Below are 21,583 nucleotides of genomic sequence, written 5' to 3' on the forward strand. Positions count from 1 at the left end.
GTCCTCTCCACGCATCGGCCCGGTATTGCAGCGCCTCCGGGAGCGGTGCACCACCTTCTCTCAGCGGTGAAAAGACAGACGTAGCTAGCAAGCAAGCAAGCAAGCAAGCAAGCGAGGTGGACTGGAGCTCCTTCTTCTCGGGTCTCGTCTCTCGTCCATCTGTGTGTCTCTCTCTCCCCCTCCCCCTCCCCGTCTCCGTTCCCGTGCTCCCTCTGTGCACTTTCCCGCGTCTCGACTCTCTGGGCAAGCAGGCCGGCCCCCTTTTCGGCTCCCGTGCGTTTTCCCTCCAAAAAACTTAGTTTTTTCAGCCTTTTCCCAGGGAGGCAGGCGTGGCTTTTGTGTGTGTGTGTGTGTGTGTGTATGTGTGTGTGTGTGTGTGTGTGTGTCCCCGTCCTCGCAGGCGGGCCCCTTTCGACAGCCGGGCGGTTTCCCTCCAAAAAACTTAGTATATACACCTTTTCTTCCTTTTTTTCCGGCAGGCGGGCAGGCGCGCGCGTCTGTGTGTGTGTGTGTCCCCGTCCCTCCCGAGAGAGCGCTGCCCCTTGCCTCTGCCCGCAGGTGCCGACGGTCCGCTTTCGCTTGCAGCTCGCTCGGCACAGCTGCTGCTGGTGGGAGGGGCCTAAGCTAAGGAGGCCGGCCGGCTGGCGCCCCCCTGCGGCTGCGGTCGTTGTCGGGCCGTTGACAGGAGATCCAAGAGCAGGGCCCCCGCCCGGGACTGGCGGGCAGGCAGGCGAGCAAGCAGGCAGGCAAGAGAGGGGGAGAGCGGAGTCCGGGCGGCCGGCAGCCGCGTGCGGACCGGGCTCCCGAGGCGTCGGCCTGCGCCGCTGCGCGCCAGCCGGACGCCCGCGCGCCCGCCCAAGGCCGGCGTCGGGCATCGCTTCTCGGCCTTTTGGCTAAGATCAAGTGTAGTATCTGTTCTTATCAGTTTAATATCTGATACGTCCCCCATCGGGGGACCACATATTAAACGGATTTTTGGAACAGGGAGCTGGATCAGGAGCTTGCTCCGTCCTCTCCACGCATCGGCCCGGTATTGCAGCGCCTCCGGGAGCGGTGCACCACCTTCTCTCAGCGGTGAAAAGACAGACGTAGCTAGCAAGCAAGCAAGCAAGCAAGCAAGCGAGGTGGACTGGAGCTCCTTCTTCTCGGGTCTCGTCTCTCGTCCATCTGTGTGTCTCTCTCTCCCCCTCCCCCTCCCCGTCTCCGTTCCCGTGCTCCCTCTGTGCACTTTCCCGCGTCTCGACTCTCTGGGCAAGCAGGCCGGCCCCCTTTTCGGCTCCCGTGCGTTTTCCCTCCAAAAAACTTAGTTTTTTCAGCCTTTTCCCAGGGAGGCAGGCGTGGCTTTTGTGTGTGTGTGTGTGTGTGTGTATGTGTGTGTGTGTGTGTGTGTGTGTGTCCCCGTCCTCGCAGGCGGGCCCCTTTCGACAGCCGGGCGGTTTCCCTCCAAAAAACTTAGTATATACACCTTTTCTTCCTTTTTTTCCGGCAGGCGGGCAGGCGCGCGCGTCTGTGTGTGTGTGTGTCCCCGTCCCTCCCGAGAGAGCGCTGCCCCTTGCCTCTGCCCGCAGGTGCCGACGGTCCGCTTTCGCTTGCAGCTCGCTCGGCACAGCTGCTGCTGGTGGGAGGGGCCTAAGCTAAGGAGGCCGGCCGGCTGGCGCCCCCCTGCGGCTGCGGTCGTTGTCGGGCCGTTGACAGGAGATCCAAGAGCAGGGCCCCCGCCCGGGACTGGCGGGCAGGCAGGCGAGCAAGCAGGCAGGCAAGAGAGGGGGAGAGCGGAGTCCGGGCGGCCGGCAGCCGCGTGCGGACCGGGCTCCCGAGGCGTCGGCCTGCGCCGCTGCGCGCCAGCCGGACGCCCGCGCGCCCGCCCAAGGCCGGCGTCGGGCATCGCTTCTCGGCCTTTTGGCTAAGATCAAGTGTAGTATCTGTTCTTATCAGTTTAATATCTGATACGTCCCCCATCGGGGGACCACATATTAAACGGATTTTTGGAACAGGGAGCTGGATCAGGAGCTTGCTCCGTCCTCTCCACGCATCGGCCCGGTATTGCAGCGCCTCCGGGAGCGGTGCACCACCTTCTCTCAGCGGTGAAAAGACAGACGTAGCTAGCAAGCAAGCAAGCAAGCAAGCAAGCGAGGTGGACTGGAGCTCCTTCTTCTCGGGTCTCGTCTCTCGTCCATCTGTGTGTCTCTCTCTCCCCCTCCCCCTCCCCGTCTCCGTTCCCGTGCTCCCTCTGTGCACTTTCCCGCGTCTCGACTCTCTGGGCAAGCAGGCCGGCCCCCTTTTCGGCTCCCGTGCGTTTTCCCTCCAAAAAACTTAGTTTTTTCAGCCTTTTCCCAGGGAGGCAGGCGTGGCTTTTGTGTGTGTGTGTGTGTGTGTGTATGTGTGTGTGTGTGTGTGTGTGTGTGTCCCCGTCCTCGCAGGCGGGCCCCTTTCGACAGCCGGGCGGTTTCCCTCCAAAAAACTTAGTATATACACCTTTTCTTCCTTTTTTTCCGGCAGGCGGGCAGGCGCGCGCGTCTGTGTGTGTGTGTGTCCCCGTCCCTCCCGAGAGAGCGCTGCCCCTTGCCTCTGCCCGCAGGTGCCGACGGTCCGCTTTCGCTTGCAGCTCGCTCGGCACAGCTGCTGCTGGTGGGAGGGGCCTAAGCTAAGGAGGCCGGCCGGCTGGCGCCCCCCTGCGGCTGCGGTCGTTGTCGGGCCGTTGACAGGAGATCCAAGAGCAGGGCCCCCGCCCGGGACTGGCGGGCAGGCAGGCGAGCAAGCAGGCAGGCAAGAGAGGGGGAGAGCGGAGTCCGGGCGGCCGGCAGCCGCGTGCGGACCGGGCTCCCGAGGCGTCGGCCTGCGCCGCTGCGCGCCAGCCGGACGCCCGCGCGCCCGCCCAAGGCCGGCGTCGGGCATCGCTTCTCGGCCTTTTGGCTAAGATCAAGTGTAGTATCTGTTCTTATCAGTTTAATATCTGATACGTCCCCCATCGGGGGACCACATATTAAACGGATTTTTGGAACAGGGAGCTGGATCAGGAGCTTGCTCCGTCCTCTCCACGCATCGGCCCGGTATTGCAGCGCCTCCGGGAGCGGTGCACCACCTTCTCTCAGCGGTGAAAAGACAGACGTAGCTAGCAAGCAAGCAAGCAAGCAAGCAAGCGAGGTGGACTGGAGCTCCTTCTTCTCGGGTCTCGTCTCTCGTCCATCTGTGTGTCTCTCTCTCCCCCTCCCCCTCCCCGTCTCCGTTCCCGTGCTCCCTCTGTGCACTTTCCCGCGTCTCGACTCTCTGGGCAAGCAGGCCGGCCCCCTTTTCGGCTCCCGTGCGTTTTCCCTCCAAAAAACTTAGTTTTTTCAGCCTTTTCCCAGGGAGGCAGGCGTGGCTTTTGTGTGTGTGTGTGTGTGTGTATGTGTGTGTGTGTGTGTGTGTGTGTGTCCCCGTCCTCGCAGGCGGGCCCCTTTCGACAGCCGGGCGGTTTCCCTCCAAAAAACTTAGTATATACACCTTTTCTTCCTTTTTTTCCGGCAGGCGGGCAGGCGCGCGCGTCTGTGTGTGTGTGTGTCCCCGTCCCTCCCGAGAGAGCGCTGCCCCTTGCCTCTGCCCGCAGGTGCCGACGGTCCGCTTTCGCTTGCAGCTCGCTCGGCACAGCTGCTGCTGGTGGGAGGGGCCTAAGCTAAGGAGGCCGGCCGGCTGGCGCCCCCCTGCGGCTGCGGTCGTTGTCGGGCCGTTGACAGGAGATCCAAGAGCAGGGCCCCCGCCCGGGACTGGCGGGCAGGCAGGCGAGCAAGCAGGCAGGCAAGAGAGGGGGAGAGCGGAGTCCGGGCGGCCGGCAGCCGCGTGCGGACCGGGCTCCCGAGGCGTCGGCCTGCGCCGCTGCGCGCCAGCCGGACGCCCGCGCGCCCGCCCAAGGCCGGCGTCGGGCATCGCTTCTCGGCCTTTTGGCTAAGATCAAGTGTAGTATCTGTTCTTATCAGTTTAATATCTGATACGTCCCCCATCGGGGGACCACATATTAAACGGATTTTTGGAACAGGGAGCTGGATCAGGAGCTTGCTCCGTCCTCTCCACGCATCGGCCCGGTATTGCAGCGCCTCCGGGAGCGGTGCACCACCTTCTCTCAGCGGTGAAAAGACAGACGTAGCTAGCAAGCAAGCAAGCAAGCAAGCAAGCGAGGTGGACTGGAGCTCCTTCTTCTCGGGTCTCGTCTCTCGTCCATCTGTGTGTCTCTCTCTCCCCCTCCCCCTCCCCGTCTCCGTTCCCGTGCTCCCTCTGTGCACTTTCCCGCGTCTCGACTCTCTGGGCAAGCAGGCCGGCCCCCTTTTCGGCTCCCGTGCGTTTTCCCTCCAAAAAACTTAGTTTTTTCAGCCTTTTCCCAGGGAGGCAGGCGTGGCTTTTGTGTGTGTGTGTGTGTGTGTGTATGTGTGTGTGTGTGTGTGTGTGTGTGTCCCCGTCCTCGCAGGCGGGCCCCTTTCGACAGCCGGGCGGTTTCCCTCCAAAAAACTTAGTATATACACCTTTTCTTCCTTTTTTTCCGGCAGGCGGGCAGGCGCGCGCGTCTGTGTGTGTGTGTGTCCCCGTCCCTCCCGAGAGAGCGCTGCCCCTTGCCTCTGCCCGCAGGTGCCGACGGTCCGCTTTCGCTTGCAGCTCGCTCGGCACAGCTGCTGCTGGTGGGAGGGGCCTAAGCTAAGGAGGCCGGCCGGCTGGCGCCCCCCTGCGGCTGCGGTCGTTGTCGGGCCGTTGACAGGAGATCCAAGAGCAGGGCCCCCGCCCGGGACTGGCGGGCAGGCAGGCGAGCAAGCAGGCAGGCAAGAGAGGGGGAGAGCGGAGTCCGGGCGGCCGGCAGCCGCGTGCGGACCGGGCTCCCGAGGCGTCGGCCTGCGCCGCTGCGCGCCAGCCGGACGCCCGCGCGCCCGCCCAAGGCCGGCGTCGGGCATCGCTTCTCGGCCTTTTGGCTAAGATCAAGTGTAGTATCTGTTCTTATCAGTTTAATATCTGATACGTCCCCCATCGGGGGACCACATATTAAACGGATTTTTGGAACAGGGAGCTGGATCAGGAGCTTGCTCCGTCCTCTCCACGCATCGGCCCGGTATTGCAGCGCCTCCGGGAGCGGTGCACCACCTTCTCTCAGCGGTGAAAAGACAGACGTAGCTAGCAAGCAAGCAAGCAAGCAAGCAAGCGAGGTGGACTGGAGCTCCTTCTTCTCGGGTCTCGTCTCTCGTCCATCTGTGTGTCTCTCTCTCCCCCTCCCCCTCCCCGTCTCCGTTCCCGTGCTCCCTCTGTGCACTTTCCCGCGTCTCGACTCTCTGGGCAAGCAGGCCGGCCCCCTTTTCGGCTCCCGTGCGTTTTCCCTCCAAAAAACTTAGTTTTTTCAGCCTTTTCCCAGGGAGGCAGGCGTGGCTTTTGTGTGTGTGTGTGTGTGTGTGTGTATGTGTGTGTGTGTGTGTGTGTGTCCCCGTCCTCGCAGGCGGGCCCCTTTCGACAGCCGGGCGGTTTCCCTCCAAAAAACTTAGTATATACACCTTTTCTTCCTTTTTTTCCGGCAGGCGGGCAGGCGCGCGCGTCTGTGTGTGTGTGTGTCCCCGTCCCTCCCGAGAGAGCGCTGCCCCTTGCCTCTGCCCGCAGGTGCCGACGGTCCGCTTTCGCTTGCAGCTCGCTCGGCACAGCTGCTGCTGGTGGGAGGGGCCTAAGCTAAGGAGGCCGGCCGGCTGGCGCCCCCCTGCGGCTGCGGTCGTTGTCGGGCCGTTGACAGGATCCAAGAGCAGGGCCCCCGCCCGGGACTGGCGGGCAGGCAGGCGAGCAAGCAGGCAGGCAAGAGAGGGGGAGAGCGGAGTCCGGGCGGCCGGCAGCCGCGTGCGGACCGGGCTCCCGAGGCGTCGGCCTGCGCCGCTGCGCGCCAGCCGGACGCCCGCGCGCCCGCCCAAGGCCGGCGTCGGGCATCGCTTCTCGGCCTTTTGGCTAAGATCAAGTGTAGTATCTGTTCTTATCAGTTTAATATCTGATACGTCCCCCATCGGGGGACCACATATTAAACGGATTTTTGGAACAGGGAGCTGGATCAGGAGCTTGCTCCGTCCTCTCCACGCATCGGCCCGGTATTGCAGCGCCTCCGGGAGCGGTGCACCACCTTCTCTCAGCGGTGAAAAGACAGACGTAGCTAGCAAGCAAGCAAGCAAGCAAGCAAGCGAGGTGGACTGGAGCTCCTTCTTCTCGGGTCTCGTCTCTCGTCCATCTGTGTGTCTCTCTCTCCCCCTCCCCCTCCCCGTCTCCGTTCCCGTGCTCCCTCTGTGCACTTTCCCGCGTCTCGACTCTCTGGGCAAGCAGGCCGGCCCCCTTTTCGGCTCCCGTGCGTTTTCCCTCCAAAAAACTTAGTTTTTTCAGCCTTTTCCCAGGGAGGCAGGCGTGGCTTTTGTGTGTGTGTGTGTGTGTGTGTGTATGTGTGTGTGTGTGTGTGTGTGTCCCCGTCCTCGCAGGCGGGCCCCTTTCGACAGCCGGGCGGTTTCCCTCCAAAAAACTTAGTATATACACCTTTTCTTCCTTTTTTTCCGGCAGGCGGGCAGGCGCGCGCGTCTGTGTGTGTGTGTGTCCCCGTCCCTCCCGAGAGAGCGCTGCCCCTTGCCTCTGCCCGCAGGTGCCGACGGTCCGCTTTCGCTTGCAGCTCGCTCGGCACAGCTGCTGCTGGTGGGAGGGGCCTAAGCTAAGGAGGCCGGCCGGCTGGCGCCCCCCTGCGGCTGCGGTCGTTGTCGGGCCGTTGACAGGAGATCCAAGAGCAGGGCCCCCGCCCGGGACTGGCGGGCAGGCAGGCGAGCAAGCAGGCAGGCAAGAGAGGGGGAGAGCGGAGTCCGGGCGGCCGGCAGCCGCGTGCGGACCGGGCTCCCGAGGCGTCGGCCTGCGCCGCTGCGCGCCAGCCGGACGCCCGCGCGCCCGCCCAAGGCCGGCGTCGGGCATCGCTTCTCGGCCTTTTGGCTAAGATCAAGTGTAGTATCTGTTCTTATCAGTTTAATATCTGATACGTCCCCCATCGGGGGACCACATATTAAACGGATTTTTGGAACAGGGAGCTGGATCAGGAGCTTGCTCCGTCCTCTCCACGCATCGGCCCGGTATTGCAGCGCCTCCGGGAGCGGTGCACCACCTTCTCTCAGCGGTGAAAAGACAGACGTAGCTAGCAAGCAAGCAAGCAAGCAAGCAAGCGAGGTGGACTGGAGCTCCTTCTTCTCGGGTCTCGTCTCTCGTCCATCTGTGTGTCTCTCTCTCCCCCTCCCCCTCCCCGTCTCCGTTCCCGTGCTCCCTCTGTGCACTTTCCCGCGTCTCGACTCTCTGGGCAAGCAGGCCGGCCCCCTTTTCGGCTCCCGTGCGTTTTCCCTCCAAAAAACTTAGTTTTTTCAGCCTTTTCCCAGGGAGGCAGGCGTGGCTTTTGTGTGTGTGTGTGTGTGTGTGTGTATGTGTGTGTGTGTGTGTGTGTGTCCCCGTCCTCGCAGGCGGGCCCCTTTCGACAGCCGGGCGGTTTCCCTCCAAAAAACTTAGTATATACACCTTTTCTTCCTTTTTTTCCGGCAGGCGGGCAGGCGCGCGCGTCTGTGTGTGTGTGTGTCCCCGTCCCTCCCGAGAGAGCGCTGCCCCTTGCCTCTGCCCGCAGGTGCCGACGGTCCGCTTTCGCTTGCAGCTCGCTCGGCACAGCTGCTGCTGGTGGGAGGGGCCTAAGCTAAGGAGGCCGGCCGGCTGGCGCCCCCCTGCGGCTGCGGTCGTTGTCGGGCCGTTGACAGGAGATCCAAGAGCAGGGCCCCCGCCCGGGACTGGCGGGCAGGCAGGCGAGCAAGCAGGCAGGCAAGAGAGGGGGAGAGCGGAGTCCGGGCGGCCGGCAGCCGCGTGCGGACCGGGCTCCCGAGGCGTCGGCCTGCGCCGCTGCGCGCCAGCCGGACGCCCGCGCGCCCGCCCAAGGCCGGCGTCGGGCATCGCTTCTCGGCCTTTTGGCTAAGATCAAGTGTAGTATCTGTTCTTATCAGTTTAATATCTGATACGTCCCCCATCGGGGGACCACATATTAAACGGATTTTTGGAACAGGGAGCTGGATCAGGAGCTTGCTCCGTCCTCTCCACGCATCGGCCCGGTATTGCAGCGCCTCCGGGAGCGGTGCACCACCTTCTCTCAGCGGTGAAAAGACAGACGTAGCTAGCAAGCAAGCAAGCAAGCAAGCAAGCGAGGTGGACTGGAGCTCCTTCTTCTCGGGTCTCGTCTCTCGTCCATCTGTGTGTCTCTCTCTCCCCCTCCCCCTCCCCGTCTCCGTTCCCGTGCTCCCTCTGTGCACTTTCCCGCGTCTCGACTCTCTGGGCAAGCAGGCCGGCCCCCTTTTCGGCTCCCGTGCGTTTTCCCTCCAAAAAACTTAGTTTTTTCAGCCTTTTCCCAGGGAGGCAGGCGTGGCTTTTGTGTGTGTGTGTGTGTGTGTGTGTATGTGTGTGTGTGTGTGTGTGTGTCCCCGTCCTCGCAGGCGGGCCCCTTTCGACAGCCGGGCGGTTTCCCTCCAAAAAACTTAGTATATACACCTTTTCTTCCTTTTTTTCCGGCAGGCGGGCAGGCGCGCGCGTCTGTGTGTGTGTGTGTCCCCGTCCCTCCCGAGAGAGCGCTGCCCCTTGCCTCTGCCCGCAGGTGCCGACGGTCCGCTTTCGCTTGCAGCTCGCTCGGCACAGCTGCTGCTGGTGGGAGGGGCCTAAGCTAAGGAGGCCGGCCGGCTGGCGCCCCCCTGCGGCTGCGGTCGTTGTCGGGCCGTTGACAGGAGATCCAAGAGCAGGGCCCCCGCCCGGGACTGGCGGGCAGGCAGGCGAGCAAGCAGGCAGGCAAGAGAGGGGGAGAGCGGAGTCCGGGCGGCCGGCAGCCGCGTGCGGACCGGGCTCCCGAGGCGTCGGCCTGCGCCGCTGCGCGCCAGCCGGACGCCCGCGCGCCCGCCCAAGGCCGGCGTCGGGCATCGCTTCTCGGCCTTTTGGCTAAGATCAAGTGTAGTATCTGTTCTTATCAGTTTAATATCTGATACGTCCCCCATCGGGGGACCACATATTAAACGGATTTTTGGAACAGGGAGCTGGATCAGGAGCTTGCTCCGTCCTCTCCACGCATCGGCCCGGTATTGCAGCGCCTCCGGGAGCGGTGCACCACCTTCTCTCAGCGGTGAAAAGACAGACGTAGCTAGCAAGCAAGCAAGCAAGCAAGCAAGCGAGGTGGACTGGAGCTCCTTCTTCTCGGGTCTCGTCTCTCGTCCATCTGTGTGTCTCTCTCTCCCCCTCCCCCTCCCCGTCTCCGTTCCCGTGCTCCCTCTGTGCACTTTCCCGCGTCTCGACTCTCTGGGCAAGCAGGCCGGCCCCCTTTTCGGCTCCCGTGCGTTTTCCCTCCAAAAAACTTAGTTTTTTCAGCCTTTTCCCAGGGAGGCAGGCGTGGCTTTTGTGTGTGTGTGTGTGTGTGTGTGTATGTGTGTGTGTGTGTGTGTGTGTCCCCGTCCTCGCAGGCGGGCCCCTTTCGACAGCCGGGCGGTTTCCCTCCAAAAAACTTAGTATATACACCTTTTCTTCCTTTTTTTCCGGCAGGCGGGCAGGCGCGCGCGTCTGTGTGTGTGTGTGTCCCCGTCCCTCCCGAGAGAGCGCTGCCCCTTGCCTCTGCCCGCAGGTGCCGACGGTCCGCTTTCGCTTGCAGCTCGCTCGGCACAGCTGCTGCTGGTGGGAGGGGCCTAAGCTAAGGAGGCCGGCCGGCTGGCGCCCCCCTGCGGCTGCGGTCGTTGTCGGGCCGTTGACAGGAGATCCAAGAGCAGGGCCCCCGCCCGGGACTGGCGGGCAGGCAGGCGAGCAAGCAGGCAGGCAAGAGAGGGGGAGAGCGGAGTCCGGGCGGCCGGCAGCCGCGTGCGGACCGGGCTCCCGAGGCGTCGGCCTGCGCCGCTGCGCGCCAGCCGGACGCCCGCGCGCCCGCCCAAGGCCGGCGTCGGGCATCGCTTCTCGGCCTTTTGGCTAAGATCAAGTGTAGTATCTGTTCTTATCAGTTTAATATCTGATACGTCCCCCATCGGGGGACCACATATTAAACGGATTTTTGGAACAGGGAGCTGGATCAGGAGCTTGCTCCGTCCTCTCCACGCATCGGCCCGGTATTGCAGCGCCTCCGGGAGCGGTGCACCACCTTCTCTCAGCGGTGAAAAGACAGACGTAGCTAGCAAGCAAGCAAGCAAGCAAGCAAGCGAGGTGGACTGGAGCTCCTTCTTCTCGGGTCTCGTCTCTCGTCCATCTGTGTGTCTCTCTCTCCCCCTCCCCCTCCCCGTCTCCGTTCCCGTGCTCCCTCTGTGCACTTTCCCGCGTCTCGACTCTCTGGGCAAGCAGGCCGGCCCCCTTTTCGGCTCCCGTGCGTTTTCCCTCCAAAAAACTTAGTTTTTTCAGCCTTTTCCCAGGGAGGCAGGCGTGGCTTTTGTGTGTGTGTGTGTGTGTGTGTATGTGTGTGTGTGTGTGTGTGTGTGTCCCCGTCCTCGCAGGCGGGCCCCTTTCGACAGCCGGGCGGTTTCCCTCCAAAAAACTTAGTATATACACCTTTTCTTCCTTTTTTTCCGGCAGGCGGGCAGGCGCGCGCGTCTGTGTGTGTGTGTGTCCCCGTCCCTCCCGAGAGAGCGCTGCCCCTTGCCTCTGCCCGCAGGTGCCGACGGTCCGCTTTCGCTTGCAGCTCGCTCGGCACAGCTGCTGCTGGTGGGAGGGGCCTAAGCTAAGGAGGCCGGCCGGCTGGCGCCCCCCTGCGGCTGCGGTCGTTGTCGGGCCGTTGACAGGAGATCCAAGAGCAGGGCCCCCGCCCGGGACTGGCGGGCAGGCAGGCGAGCAAGCAGGCAGGCAAGAGAGGGGGAGAGCGGAGTCCGGGCGGCCGGCAGCCGCGTGCGGACCGGGCTCCCGAGGCGTCGGCCTGCGCCGCTGCGCGCCAGCCGGACGCCCGCGCGCCCGCCCAAGGCCGGCGTCGGGCATCGCTTCTCGGCCTTTTGGCTAAGATCAAGTGTAGTATCTGTTCTTATCAGTTTAATATCTGATACGTCCCCCATCGGGGGACCACATATTAAACGGATTTTTGGAACAGGGAGCTGGATCAGGAGCTTGCTCCGTCCTCTCCACGCATCGGCCCGGTATTGCAGCGCCTCCGGGAGCGGTGCACCACCTTCTCTCAGCGGTGAAAAGACAGACGTAGCTAGCAAGCAAGCAAGCAAGCAAGCAAGCGAGGTGGACTGGAGCTCCTTCTTCTCGGGTCTCGTCTCTCGTCCATCTGTGTGTCTCTCTCTCCCCCTCCCCCTCCCCGTCTCCGTTCCCGTGCTCCCTCTGTGCACTTTCCCGCGTCTCGACTCTCTGGGCAAGCAGGCCGGCCCCCTTTTCGGCTCCCGTGCGTTTTCCCTCCAAAAAACTTAGTTTTTTCAGCCTTTTCCCAGGGAGGCAGGCGTGGCTTTTGTGTGTGTGTGTGTGTGTGTGTATGTGTGTGTGTGTGTGTGTGTGTGTCCCCGTCCTCGCAGGCGGGCCCCTTTCGACAGCCGGGCGGTTTCCCTCCAAAAAACTTAGTATATACACCTTTTCTTCCTTTTTTTCCGGCAGGCGGGCAGGCGCGCGCGTCTGTGTGTGTGTGTGTCCCCGTCCCTCCCGAGAGAGCGCTGCCCCTTGCCTCTGCCCGCAGGTGCCGACGGTCCGCTTTCGCTTGCAGCTCGCTCGGCACAGCTGCTGCTGGTGGGAGGGGCCTAAGCTAAGGAGGCCGGCCGGCTGGCGCCCCCCTGCGGCTGCGGTCGTTGTCGGGCCGTTGACAGGAGATCCAAGAGCAGGGCCCCCGCCCGGGACTGGCGGGCAGGCAGGCGAGCAAGCAGGCAGGCAAGAGAGGGGGAGAGCGGAGTCCGGGCGGCCGGCAGCCGCGTGCGGACCGGGCTCCCGAGGCGTCGGCCTGCGCCGCTGCGCGCCAGCCGGACGCCCGCGCGCCCGCCCAAGGCCGGCGTCGGGCATCGCTTCTCGGCCTTTTGGCTAAGATCAAGTGTAGTATCTGTTCTTATCAGTTTAATATCTGATACGTCCCCCATCGGGGGACCACATATTAAACGGATTTTTGGAACAGGGAGCTGGATCAGGAGCTTGCTCCGTCCTCTCCACGCATCGGCCCGGTATTGCAGCGCCTCCGGGAGCGGTGCACCACCTTCTCTCAGCGGTGAAAAGACAGACGTAGCTAGCAAGCAAGCAAGCAAGCAAGCAAGCGAGGTGGACTGGAGCTCCTTCTTCTCGGGTCTCGTCTCTCGTCCATCTGTGTGTCTCTCTCTCCCCCTCCCCCTCCCCGTCTCCGTTCCCGTGCTCCCTCTGTGCACTTTCCCGCGTCTCGACTCTCTGGGCAAGCAGGCCGGCCCCCTTTTCGGCTCCCGTGCGTTTTCCCTCCAAAAAACTTAGTTTTTTCAGCCTTTTCCCAGGGAGGCAGGCGTGGCTTTTGTGTGTGTGTGTGTGTATGTGTGTGTGTGTGTGTGTGTGTGCCCCGTCCTCGCAGGCGGGCCCCTTTCGACAGCCGGGCGGTTTCCCTCCAAAAAACTTAGTATATACACCTTTTCTTCCTTTTTTTCCGGCAGGCGGGCAGGCGCGCGCGTCTGTGTGTGTGTGTGTCCCCGTCCCTCCCGAGAGAGCGCTGCCCCTTGCCTCTGCCCGCAGGTGCCGACGGTCCGCTTTCGCTTGCAGCTCGCTCGGCACAGCTGCTGCTGGTGGGAGGGGCCTAAGCTAAGGAGGCCGGCCGGCTGGCGCCCCCCTGCGGCTGCGGTCGTTGTCGGGCCGTTGACAGGAGATCCAAGAGCAGGGCCCCCGCCCGGGACTGGCGGGCAGGCAGGCGAGCAAGCAGGCAGGCAAGAGAGGGGGAGAGCGGAGTCCGGGCGGCCGGCAGCCGCGTGCGGACCGGGCTCCCGAGGCGTCGGCCTGCGCCGCTGCGCGCCAGCCGGACGCCCGCGCGCCCGCCCAAGGCCGGCGTCGGGCATCGCTTCTCGGCCTTTTGGCTAAGATCAAGTGTAGTATCTGTTCTTATCAGTTTAATATCTGATACGTCCCCCATCGGGGGACCACATATTAAACGGATTTTTGGAACAGGGAGCTGGATCAGGAGCTTGCTCCGTCCTCTCCACGCATCGGCCCGGTATTGCAGCGCCTCCGGGAGCGGTGCACCACCTTCTCTCAGCGGTGAAAAGACAGACGTAGCTAGCAAGCAAGCAAGCAAGCAAGCAAGCGAGGTGGACTGGAGCTCCTTCTTCTCGGGTCTCGTCTCTCGTCCATCTGTGTGTCTCTCTCTCCCCCTCCCCCTCCCCGTCTCCGTTCCCGTGCTCCCTCTGTGCACTTTCCCGCGTCTCGACTCTCTGGGCAAGCAGGCCGGCCCCCTTTTCGGCTCCCGTGCGTTGTTTTCCCTCCAAAAAACTTAGTTTTTTCAGCCTTTTCCCAGGGAGGCAGGCGTGGCTTTTGTGTGTGTGTGTGTGTGTGTATGTGTGTGTGTGTGTGTGTGTGTGTCCCCGTCCTCGCAGGCGGGCCCCTTTCGACAGCCGGGCGGTTTCCCTCCAAAAAACTTAGTATATACACCTTTTCTTCCTTTTTTTCCGGCAGGCGGGCAGGCGCGCGCGTCTGTGTGTGTGTGTGTCCCCGTCCCTCCCGAGAGAGCGCTGCCCCTTGCCTCTGCCCGCAGGTGCCGACGGTCCGCTTTCGCTTGCAGCTCGCTCGGCACAGCTGCTGCTGGTGGGAGGGGCCTAAGCTAAGGAGGCCGGCCGGCTGGCGCCCCCCTGCGGCTGCGGTCGTTGTCGGGCCGTTGACAGGAGATCCAAGAGCAGGGCCCCCGCCCGGGACTGGCGGGCAGGCAGGCGAGCAAGCAGGCAGGCAAGAGAGGGGGAGAGCGGAGTCCGGGCGGCCGGCAGCCGCGTGCGGACCGGGCTCCCGAGGCGTCGGCCTGCGCCGCTGCGCGCCAGCCGGACGCCCGCGCGCCCGCCCAAGGCCGGCGTCGGGCATCGCTTCTCGGCCTTTTGGCTAAGATCAAGTGTAGTATCTGTTCTTATCAGTTTAATATCTGATACGTCCCCCATCGGGGGACCACATATTAAACGGATTTTTGGAACAGGGAGCTGGATCAGGAGCTTGCTCCGTCCTCTCCACGCATCGGCCCGGTATTGCAGCGCCTCCGGGAGCGGTGCACCACCTTCTCTCAGCGGTGAAAAGACAGACGTAGCTAGCAAGCAAGCAAGCAAGCAAGCAAGCGAGGTGGACTGGAGCTCCTTCTTCTCGGGTCTCGTCTCTCGTCCATCTGTGTGTCTCTCTCTCCCCCTCCCCCTCCCCGTCTCCGTTCCCGTGCTCCCTCTGTGCACTTTCCCGCGTCTCGACTCTCTGGGCAAGCAGGCCGGCCCCCTTTTCGGCTCCCGTGCGTTTTCCCTCCAAAAAACTTAGTTTTTTCAGCCTTTTCCCAGGGAGGCAGGCGTGGCTTTTGTGTGTGTGTGTGTGTGTGTATGTGTGTGTGTGTGTGTGTGTGTGTCCCCGTCCTCGCAGGCGGGCCCCTTTCGACAGCCGGGCGGTTTCCCTCCAAAAAACTTAGTATATACACCTTTTCTTCCTTTTTTTCCGGCAGGCGGGCAGGCGCGCGCGTCTGTGTGTGTGTGTGTCCCCGTCCCTCCCGAGAGAGCGCTGCCCCTTGCCTCTGCCCGCAGGTGCCGACGGTCCGCTTTCGCTTGCAGCTCGCTCGGCACAGCTGCTGCTGGTGGGAGGGGCCTAAGCTAAGGAGGCCGGCCGGCTGGCGCCCCCCTGCGGCTGCGGTCGTTGTCGGGCCGTTGACAGGAGATCCAAGAGCAGGGCCCCCGCCCGGGACTGGCGGGCAGGCAGGCGAGCAAGCAGGCAGGCAAGAGAGGGGGAGAGCGGAGTCCGGGCGGCCGGCAGCCGCGTGCGGACCGGGCTCCCGAGGCGTCGGCCTGCGCCGCTGCGCGCCAGCCGGACGCCCGCGCGCCCGCCCAAGGCCGGCGTCGGGCATCGCTTCTCGGCCTTTTGGCTAAGATCAAGTGTAGTATCTGTTCTTATCAGTTTAATATCTGATACGTCCCCCATCGGGGGACCACATATTAAACGGATTTTTGGAACAGGGAGCTGGATCAGGAGCTTGCTCCGTCCTCTCCACGCATCGGCCCGGTATTGCAGCGCCTCCGGGAGCGGTGCACCACCTTCTCTCAGCGGTGAAAAGACAGACGTAGCTAGCAAGCAAGCAAGCAAGCAAGCAAGCGAGGTGGACTGGAGCTCCTTCTTCTCGGGTCTCGTCTCTCGTCCATCTGTGTGTCTCTCTCTCCCCCTCCCCCTCCCCGTCTCCGTTCCCGTGCTCCCTCTGTGCACTTTCCCGCGTCTCGACTCTCTGGGCAAGCAGGCCGGCCCCCTTTTCGGCTCCCGTGCGTTTTCCCTCCAAAAAACTTAGTTTTTTCAGCCTTTTCCCAGGGAGGCAGGCGTGGCTTTTGTGTGTGTGTGTGTGTGTGTGTGTATGTGTGTGTGTGTGTGTGTGTGTCCCCGTCCTCGCAGGCGGGCCCCTTTCGACAGCCGGGCGGTTTCCCTCCAAAAAACTTAGTATATACACCTTTTCTTCCTTTTTTTCCGGCAGGCGGGCAGGCGCGCGCGTCTGTGTGTGTGTGTGTCCCCGTCCCTCCCGAGAGAGCGCTGCCCCTTGCCTCTGCCCGCAGGTGCCGACGGTCCGCTTTCGCTTGCAGCTCGCTCGGCACAGCTGCTGCTGGTGGGAGGGGCCTAAGCTAAGGAGGCCGGCCGGCTGGCGCCCCCCTGCGGCTGCGGTCGTTGTCGGGCCGTTGACAGGAGATCCAAGAGCAGGGCCCCCGCCCGGGACTGGCGGGCAGGCAGGCGAGCAAGCAGGCAGGCAAGAGAGGGGGAGAGCGGAGTCCGGGCGGCCGGCAGCCGCGTGCGGACCGGGCTCCCGAGGCGTCGGCCTGCGCCGCTGCGCGCCAGCCGGACGCCCGCGCGCCCGCCCAAGGCCGGCGTCGGGCATCGCTTCTCGGCCTTTTGGCTAAGATCAAGTGTAGTATCTGTTCTTATCAGTTTAATATCTGATACGTCCCCCATCGGGGGACCACATATTAAACGGATTTTTGGAACAGGGAGCTGGATCAGGAGCTTGCTCCGTCCTCTCCACGCATCGGCCCGGTATTGCAGCGCCTCCGGGAGCGGTGCACCACCTTCTCTCAGCGGTGAAAAGACAGACGTAGCTAGCAAGCAAGCAAGCAAGCAAGCAAGCGAGGTGGACTGGAGCTCCTTCTTCTCGGGTCTCGTCTCTCGTCCATCTGTGTGTCTCTCTCTCCCCCTCCCCCTCCCCGTCTCCGTTCCCGTGCTCCCTCTGTGCACTTTCCCGCGTCTCGACTCTCTGGGCAAGCAGGCCGGCCCCCTTTTCGGCTCCCGTGCGTTTTCCCTCCAAAAAACTTAGTTTTTTCAGCCTTTTCCCAGGGAGGCAGGCGTGGCTTTTGTGTGTGTGTGTGTGTGTGTGTATGTGTGTGTGTGTGTGTGTGTGTGTGTCCCCGTCCTCGCAGGCGGGCCCCTTTCGACAGCCGGGCGGTTTCCCTCCAAAAAACTTAGTATATACACCTTTTCTTCCTTTTTTTCCGGCAGGCGGGCAGGCGCGCGCGTCTGTGTGTGTGTGTGTCCCCGTCCCTCCCGAGAGAGCGCTGCCCCTTGCCTCTGCCCGCAGGTGCCGACGGTCCGCTTTCGCTTGCAGCTCGCTCGGCACAGCTGCTGCTGGTGGGAGGGGCCTAAGCTAAGGAGGCCGGCCGGCTGGCGCCCCCCTGCGGCTGCGGTCGTTGTCGGGCCGTTGACAGGAGATCCAAGAGCAGGGCCCCCGCCCGGGACTGGCGGGCAGGCAGGCGAGCAAGCAGGCAGGCAAGAGAGGGGGAGAGCGGAGTCCGGGCGGCCGGCAGCCGCGTGCGGACCGGGCTCCCGAGGCGTCGGCCTGCGCCGCTGCGCGCCAGCCGGACGCCCGCGCGCCCGCCCAAGGCCGGCGTCGGGCATCGCTTCTCGGCCTTTTGGCTAAGATCAAGTGTAGTATCTGTTCTTATCAGTTTAATATCTGATACGTCCCCCATCGGGGGACCACATATTAAACGGATTTTTGGAACAGGGAGCTGGATCAGGAGCTTGCTCCGTCCTCTCCACGCATCGGCCCGGTATTGCAGCGCCTCCGGGAGCGGTGCACCACCTTCTCTCAGCGGTGAAAAGACAGACGTAGCTAGCAAGCAAGCAAGCAAGCAAGCAAGCGAGGTGGACTGGAGCTCCTTCTTCTCGGGTCTCGTCTCTCGTCCATCTGTGTGTCTCTCTCTCCCCCTCCCCCTCCCCGTCTCCGTTCCCGTGCTCCCTCTGTGCACTTTCCCGCGTCTCGACTCTCTGGGCAAGCAGGCCGGCCCCCTTTTCGGCTCCCGTGCGTTTTCCCTCCAAAAAACTTAGTTTTTTCAGCCTTTTCCCAGGGAGGCAGGCGTGGCTTTTGTGTGTGTGTGTGTGTGTGTGTGTATGTGTGTGTGTGTGTGTGTGTGTGTCCCCGTCCTCGCAGGCGGGCCCCTTTCGACAGCCGGGCGGTTTCCCTCCAAAAAACTTAGTATATACACCTTTTCTTCCTTTTTTTCCGGCAGGCGGGCAGGCGCGCGCGTCTGTGTGTGTGTGTGTCCCCGTCCCTCCCGAGAGAGCGCTGCCCCTTGCCTCTGCCCGCAGGTGCCGACGGTCCGCTTTCGCTTGCAGCTCGCTCGGCACAGCTGCTGCTGGTGGGAGGGGCCTAAGCTAAGGAGGCCGGCCGGCTGGCGCCCCCCTGCGGCTGCGGTCGTTGTCGGGCCGTTGACAGGAGATCCAAGAGCAGGGCCCCCGCCCGGGACTGGCGGGCAGGCAGGCGAGCAAGCAGGCAGGCAAGAGAGGGGGAGAGCGGAGTCCGGGCGGCCGGCAGCCGCGTGCGGACCGGGCTCCCGAGGCGTCGGCCTGCGCCGCTGCGCGCCAGCCGGACGCCCGCGCGCCCGCCCAAGGCCGGCGTCGGGCATCGCTTCTCGGCCTTTTGGCTAAGATCAAGTGTAGTATCTGTTCTTATCAGTTTAATATCTGATACGTCCCCCATCGGGGGACCACATATTAAACGGATTTTTGGAACAGGGAGCTGGATCAGGAGCTTGCTCCGTCCTCTCCACGCATCGGCCCGGTATTGCAGCGCCTCCGGGAGCGGTGCACCACCTTCTCTCAGCGGTGAAAAGACAGACGTAGCTAGCAAGCAAGCAAGCAAGCAAGCAAGCGAGGTGGACTGGAGCTCCTTCTTCTCGGGTCTCGTCTCTCGTCCATCTGTGTGTCTCTCTCTCCCCCTCCCCCTCCCCGTCTCCGTTCCCGTGCTCCCTCTGTGCACTTTCCCGCGTCTCGACTCTCTGGGCAAGCAGGCCGGCCCCCTTTTCGGCTCCCGTGCGTTTTCCCTCCAAAAAACTTAGTTTTTTCAGCCTTTTCCCAGGGAGGCAGGCGTGGCTTTTGTGTGTGTGTGTGTGTGTGTGTGTATGTGTGTGTGTGTGTGTGTGTGTGTGTCCCCGTCCTCGCAGGCGGGCCCCTTTCGACAGCCGGGCGGTTTCCCTCCAAAAAACTTAGTATATACACCTTTTCTTCCTTTTTTTCCGGCAGGCGGGCAGGCGCGCGCGTCTGTGTGTGTGTGTGTCCCCGTCCCTCCCGAGAGAGCGCTGCCCCTTGCCTCTGCCCGCAGGTGCCGACGGTCCGCTTTCGCTTGCAGCTCGCTCGGCACAGCTGCTGCTGGTGGGAGGGGCCTAAGCTAAGGAGGCCGGCCGGCTGGCGCCCCCCTGCGGCTGCGGTCGTTGTCGGGCCGTTGACAGGAGATCCAAGAGCAGGGCCCCCGCCCGGGACTGGCGGGCAGGCAGGCGAGCAAGCAGGCAGGCAAGAGAGGGGGAGAGCGGAGTCCGGGCGGCCGGCAGCCGCGTGCGGACCGGGCTCCCGAGGCGTCGGCCTGCGCCGCTGCGCGCCAGCCGGACGCCCGCGCGCCCGCCCAAGGCCGGCGTCGGGCATCGCTTCTCGGCCTTTTGGCTAAGATCAAGTGTAGTATCTGTTCTTATCAGTTTAATATCTGATACGTCCCCCATCGGGGGACCACATATTAAACGGATTTTTGGAACAGGGAGCTGGATCAGGAGCTTGCTCCGTCCTCTCCACGCATCGGCCCGGTATTGCAGCGCCTCCGGGAGCGGTGCACCACCTTCTCTCAGCGGTGAAAAGACAGACGTAGCTAGCAAGCAAGCAAGCAAGCAAGCAAGCGAGGTGGACTGGAGCTCCTTCTTCTCGGGTCTCGTCTCTCGTCCATCTGTGTGTCTCTCTCTCCCCCTCCCCCTCCCCGTCTCCGTTCCCGTGCTCCCTCTGTGCACTTTCCCGCGTCTCGACTCTCTGGGCAAGCAGGCCGGCCCCCTTTTCGGCTCCCGTGCGTTTTCCCTCCAAAAAACTTAGTTTTTTCAGCCTTTTCCCAGGGAGGCAGGCGTGGCTTTTGTGTGTGTGTGTGTGTGTGTGTGTATGTGTGTGTGTGTGTGTGTGTGTGTCCCCGTCCTCGCAGGCGGGCCCCTTTCGACAGCCGGGCGGTTTCCCTCCAAAAAACTTAGTATATACACCTTTTCTTCCTTTTTTTCCGGCAGGCGGGCAGGCGCGCGCGTCTGTGTGTGTGTGTGTCCCCGTCCCTCCCGAGAGAGCGCTGCCCCTTGCCTCTGCCCGCAGGTGCCGACGGTCCGCTTTCGCTTGCAGCTCGCTCGGCACAGCTGCTGCTGGTGGGAGGGGCCTAAGCTAAGGAGGCCGGCCGGCTGGCGCCCCCCTGCGGCTGCGGTCGTTGTCGGGCCGTTGACAGGAGATCCAAGAGCAGGGCCCCCGCCCGGGACTGGCGGGCAGGCAGGCGAGCAAGCAGGCAGGCAAGAGAGGGGGAGAGCGGAGTCCGGGCGGCCGGCAGCCGCGTGCGGACCGGGCTCCCGAGGCGTCGGCCTGCGCCGCTGCGCGCCAGCCGGACGCCCGCGCGCCCGCCCAAGGCCGGCGTCGGGCATCGCTTCTCGGCCTTTTGGCTAAGATCAAGTGTAGTATCTGTTCTTATCAGTTTAATATCTGATACGTCCCCCATCGGGGGACCACATATTAAACGGATTTTTGGAACAGGGAGCTGGATCAGGAGCTTGCTCCGTCCTCTCCACGCATCGGCCCGGTATTGCAGCGCCTCCGGGAGCGGTGCACCACCTTCTCTCAGCGGTGAAAAGACAGACGTAGCTAGCAAGCAAGCAAGCAAGCAAGCAAGCGAGGTGGACTGGAGCTCCTTCTTCTCGGGTCTCGTCTCTCGTCCATCTGTGTGTCTCTCTCTCCCCCTCCCCCTCCCCGTCTCCGTTCCCGTGCTCCCTCTGTGCACTTTCCCGCGTCTCGACTCTCTGGGCAAGCAGGCCGGCCCCCTTTTCGGCTCCCGTGCGTTTTCCCTCCAAAAAACTTAGTTTTTTCAGCCTTTTCCCAGGGAGGCAGGCGTGGCTTTTGTGTGTGTGTGTGTGTGTGTGTGTATGTGTGTGTGTGTGTGTGTGTGTCCCCGTCCTCGCAGGCGGGCCCCTTTCGACAGCCGGGCGGTTTCCCTCCAAAAAACTTAGTATATACACCTTTTCTTCCTTTTTTTCCGGCAGGCGGGCAGGCGCGCGCGTCTGTGTGTGTGTGTGTCCCCGTCCCTCCCGAGAGAGCGCTGCCCCTTGCCTCTGCCCGCAGGTGCCGACGGTCCGCTTTCGCTTGCAGCTCGCTCGGCACAGCTGCTGCTGGTGGGAGGGGCCTAAGCTAAGGAGGCCGGCCGGCTGGCGCCCCCCTGCGGCTGCGGTCGTTGTCGGGCCGTTGACAGGAGATCCAAGAGCAGGGCCCCCGCCCGGGACTGGCGGGCAGGCAGGCGAGCAAGCAGGCAGGCAAGAGAGGGGGAGAGCGGAGTCCGGGCGGCCGGCAGCCGCGTGCGGACCGGGCTCCCGAGGCGTCGGCCTGCGCCGCTGCGCGCCAGCCGGACGCCCGCGCGCCCGCCCAAGGCCGGCGTCGGGCATCGCTTCTCGGCCTTTTGGCTAAGATCAAGTGTAGTATCTGTTCTTATCAGTTTAATATCTGATACGTCCCCCATCGGGGGACCACATATTAAACGGATTTTTGGAACAGGGAGCTGGATCAGGAGCTTGCTCCGTCCTCTCCACGCATCGGCCCGGTATTGCAGCGCCTCCGGGAGCGGTGCACCACCTTCTCTCAGCGGTGAAAAGACAGACGTAGCTAGCAAGCAAGCAAGCAAGCAAGCAAGCGAGGTGGACTGGAGCTCCTTCTTCTCGGGTCTCGTCTCTCGTCCATCTGTGTGTCTCTCTCTCCCCCTCCCCCTCCCCGTCTCCGTTCCCGTGCTCCCTCTGTGCACTTTCCCGCGTCTCGACTCTCTGGGCAAGCAGGCCGGCCCCCTTTTCGGCTCCCGTGCGTTTTCCCTCCAAAAAACTTAGTTTTTTCAGCCTTTTCCCAGGGAGGCAGGCGTGGCTTTTGTGTGTGTGTGTGTGTGTGTATGTGTGTGTGTGTGTGTGTGTGTCCCCGTCCTCGCAGGCGGGCCCCTTTC

General features: G+C 63.3%; 22 non-coding genes across 22 annotated transcripts in view; all 22 read left to right on the forward strand.

Annotated features, from left to right (window-relative positions):
• Window positions 1-56, forward strand: part of LOC138223845 (U2 spliceosomal RNA) — a 191-nt gene extending 135 nt beyond the window's left edge. The window contains exon 1 of the small nuclear RNA XR_011182238.1: window positions 1-56. This exon is cut by the window's left edge and continues 135 nt beyond it. This is a non-coding gene — a small nuclear RNA (U2 spliceosomal RNA).
• An 817-nt stretch (window positions 57-873) lies between these two features.
• Window positions 874-1,064, forward strand: LOC138223846 (U2 spliceosomal RNA). Its single transcript, XR_011182239.1, has one exon. It is a non-coding gene; the product is annotated as a U2 spliceosomal RNA (small nuclear RNA).
• An 819-nt stretch (window positions 1,065-1,883) lies between these two features.
• On the forward strand, window positions 1,884-2,074 carry LOC138223847 (U2 spliceosomal RNA). The gene has a single exon (XR_011182240.1). It is a non-coding gene; the product is annotated as a U2 spliceosomal RNA (small nuclear RNA).
• An 819-nt stretch (window positions 2,075-2,893) lies between these two features.
• Window positions 2,894-3,084, forward strand: LOC138223848 (U2 spliceosomal RNA). Its single transcript, XR_011182241.1, has one exon. It is a non-coding gene; the product is annotated as a U2 spliceosomal RNA (small nuclear RNA).
• Window positions 3,085-3,901: 817 nt separating this feature from the next.
• On the forward strand, window positions 3,902-4,092 carry LOC138223849 (U2 spliceosomal RNA). The gene has a single exon (XR_011182242.1). It is a non-coding gene; the product is annotated as a U2 spliceosomal RNA (small nuclear RNA).
• Window positions 4,093-4,911: 819 nt separating this feature from the next.
• Window positions 4,912-5,102, forward strand: LOC138223850 (U2 spliceosomal RNA). The gene has a single exon (XR_011182243.1). It is a non-coding gene; the product is annotated as a U2 spliceosomal RNA (small nuclear RNA).
• An 815-nt stretch (window positions 5,103-5,917) lies between these two features.
• LOC138223851 (U2 spliceosomal RNA) lies at window positions 5,918-6,108 on the forward strand. Its single transcript, XR_011182244.1, has one exon. It is a non-coding gene; the product is annotated as a U2 spliceosomal RNA (small nuclear RNA).
• An 817-nt stretch (window positions 6,109-6,925) lies between these two features.
• On the forward strand, window positions 6,926-7,116 carry LOC138223852 (U2 spliceosomal RNA). Its single transcript, XR_011182245.1, has one exon. It is a non-coding gene; the product is annotated as a U2 spliceosomal RNA (small nuclear RNA).
• An 817-nt stretch (window positions 7,117-7,933) lies between these two features.
• Window positions 7,934-8,124, forward strand: LOC138223853 (U2 spliceosomal RNA). The gene has a single exon (XR_011182246.1). It is a non-coding gene; the product is annotated as a U2 spliceosomal RNA (small nuclear RNA).
• Window positions 8,125-8,941: 817 nt separating this feature from the next.
• On the forward strand, window positions 8,942-9,132 carry LOC138223854 (U2 spliceosomal RNA). Its single transcript, XR_011182247.1, has one exon. It is a non-coding gene; the product is annotated as a U2 spliceosomal RNA (small nuclear RNA).
• An 817-nt stretch (window positions 9,133-9,949) lies between these two features.
• Window positions 9,950-10,140, forward strand: LOC138223855 (U2 spliceosomal RNA). The gene has a single exon (XR_011182248.1). It is a non-coding gene; the product is annotated as a U2 spliceosomal RNA (small nuclear RNA).
• Window positions 10,141-10,957: 817 nt separating this feature from the next.
• On the forward strand, window positions 10,958-11,148 carry LOC138223856 (U2 spliceosomal RNA). Its single transcript, XR_011182249.1, has one exon. It is a non-coding gene; the product is annotated as a U2 spliceosomal RNA (small nuclear RNA).
• Window positions 11,149-11,965: 817 nt separating this feature from the next.
• Window positions 11,966-12,156, forward strand: LOC138223857 (U2 spliceosomal RNA). Its single transcript, XR_011182250.1, has one exon. It is a non-coding gene; the product is annotated as a U2 spliceosomal RNA (small nuclear RNA).
• Window positions 12,157-12,966: 810 nt separating this feature from the next.
• On the forward strand, window positions 12,967-13,157 carry LOC138223858 (U2 spliceosomal RNA). The gene has a single exon (XR_011182251.1). It is a non-coding gene; the product is annotated as a U2 spliceosomal RNA (small nuclear RNA).
• An 818-nt stretch (window positions 13,158-13,975) lies between these two features.
• On the forward strand, window positions 13,976-14,166 carry LOC138223859 (U2 spliceosomal RNA). The gene has a single exon (XR_011182252.1). It is a non-coding gene; the product is annotated as a U2 spliceosomal RNA (small nuclear RNA).
• Window positions 14,167-14,981: 815 nt separating this feature from the next.
• On the forward strand, window positions 14,982-15,172 carry LOC138223860 (U2 spliceosomal RNA). Its single transcript, XR_011182253.1, has one exon. It is a non-coding gene; the product is annotated as a U2 spliceosomal RNA (small nuclear RNA).
• Window positions 15,173-15,989: 817 nt separating this feature from the next.
• LOC138223861 (U2 spliceosomal RNA) lies at window positions 15,990-16,180 on the forward strand. Its single transcript, XR_011182254.1, has one exon. It is a non-coding gene; the product is annotated as a U2 spliceosomal RNA (small nuclear RNA).
• An 819-nt stretch (window positions 16,181-16,999) lies between these two features.
• On the forward strand, window positions 17,000-17,190 carry LOC138223862 (U2 spliceosomal RNA). Its single transcript, XR_011182255.1, has one exon. It is a non-coding gene; the product is annotated as a U2 spliceosomal RNA (small nuclear RNA).
• Window positions 17,191-18,009: 819 nt separating this feature from the next.
• On the forward strand, window positions 18,010-18,200 carry LOC138223863 (U2 spliceosomal RNA). Its single transcript, XR_011182256.1, has one exon. It is a non-coding gene; the product is annotated as a U2 spliceosomal RNA (small nuclear RNA).
• An 821-nt stretch (window positions 18,201-19,021) lies between these two features.
• On the forward strand, window positions 19,022-19,212 carry LOC138223864 (U2 spliceosomal RNA). The gene has a single exon (XR_011182257.1). It is a non-coding gene; the product is annotated as a U2 spliceosomal RNA (small nuclear RNA).
• An 819-nt stretch (window positions 19,213-20,031) lies between these two features.
• LOC138223865 (U2 spliceosomal RNA) lies at window positions 20,032-20,222 on the forward strand. The gene has a single exon (XR_011182258.1). It is a non-coding gene; the product is annotated as a U2 spliceosomal RNA (small nuclear RNA).
• Window positions 20,223-21,039: 817 nt separating this feature from the next.
• On the forward strand, window positions 21,040-21,230 carry LOC138223866 (U2 spliceosomal RNA). The gene has a single exon (XR_011182259.1). It is a non-coding gene; the product is annotated as a U2 spliceosomal RNA (small nuclear RNA).
• Window positions 21,231-21,583: the final 353 nt, after the last annotated feature.

This window comes from Lepisosteus oculatus, chromosome 16 (assembly GCF_040954835.1).
Source record: "Lepisosteus oculatus isolate fLepOcu1 chromosome 16, fLepOcu1.hap2, whole genome shotgun sequence".
In the NCBI taxonomy this organism is placed as follows: domain Eukaryota; kingdom Metazoa; phylum Chordata; class Actinopteri; order Semionotiformes; family Lepisosteidae; genus Lepisosteus; species Lepisosteus oculatus.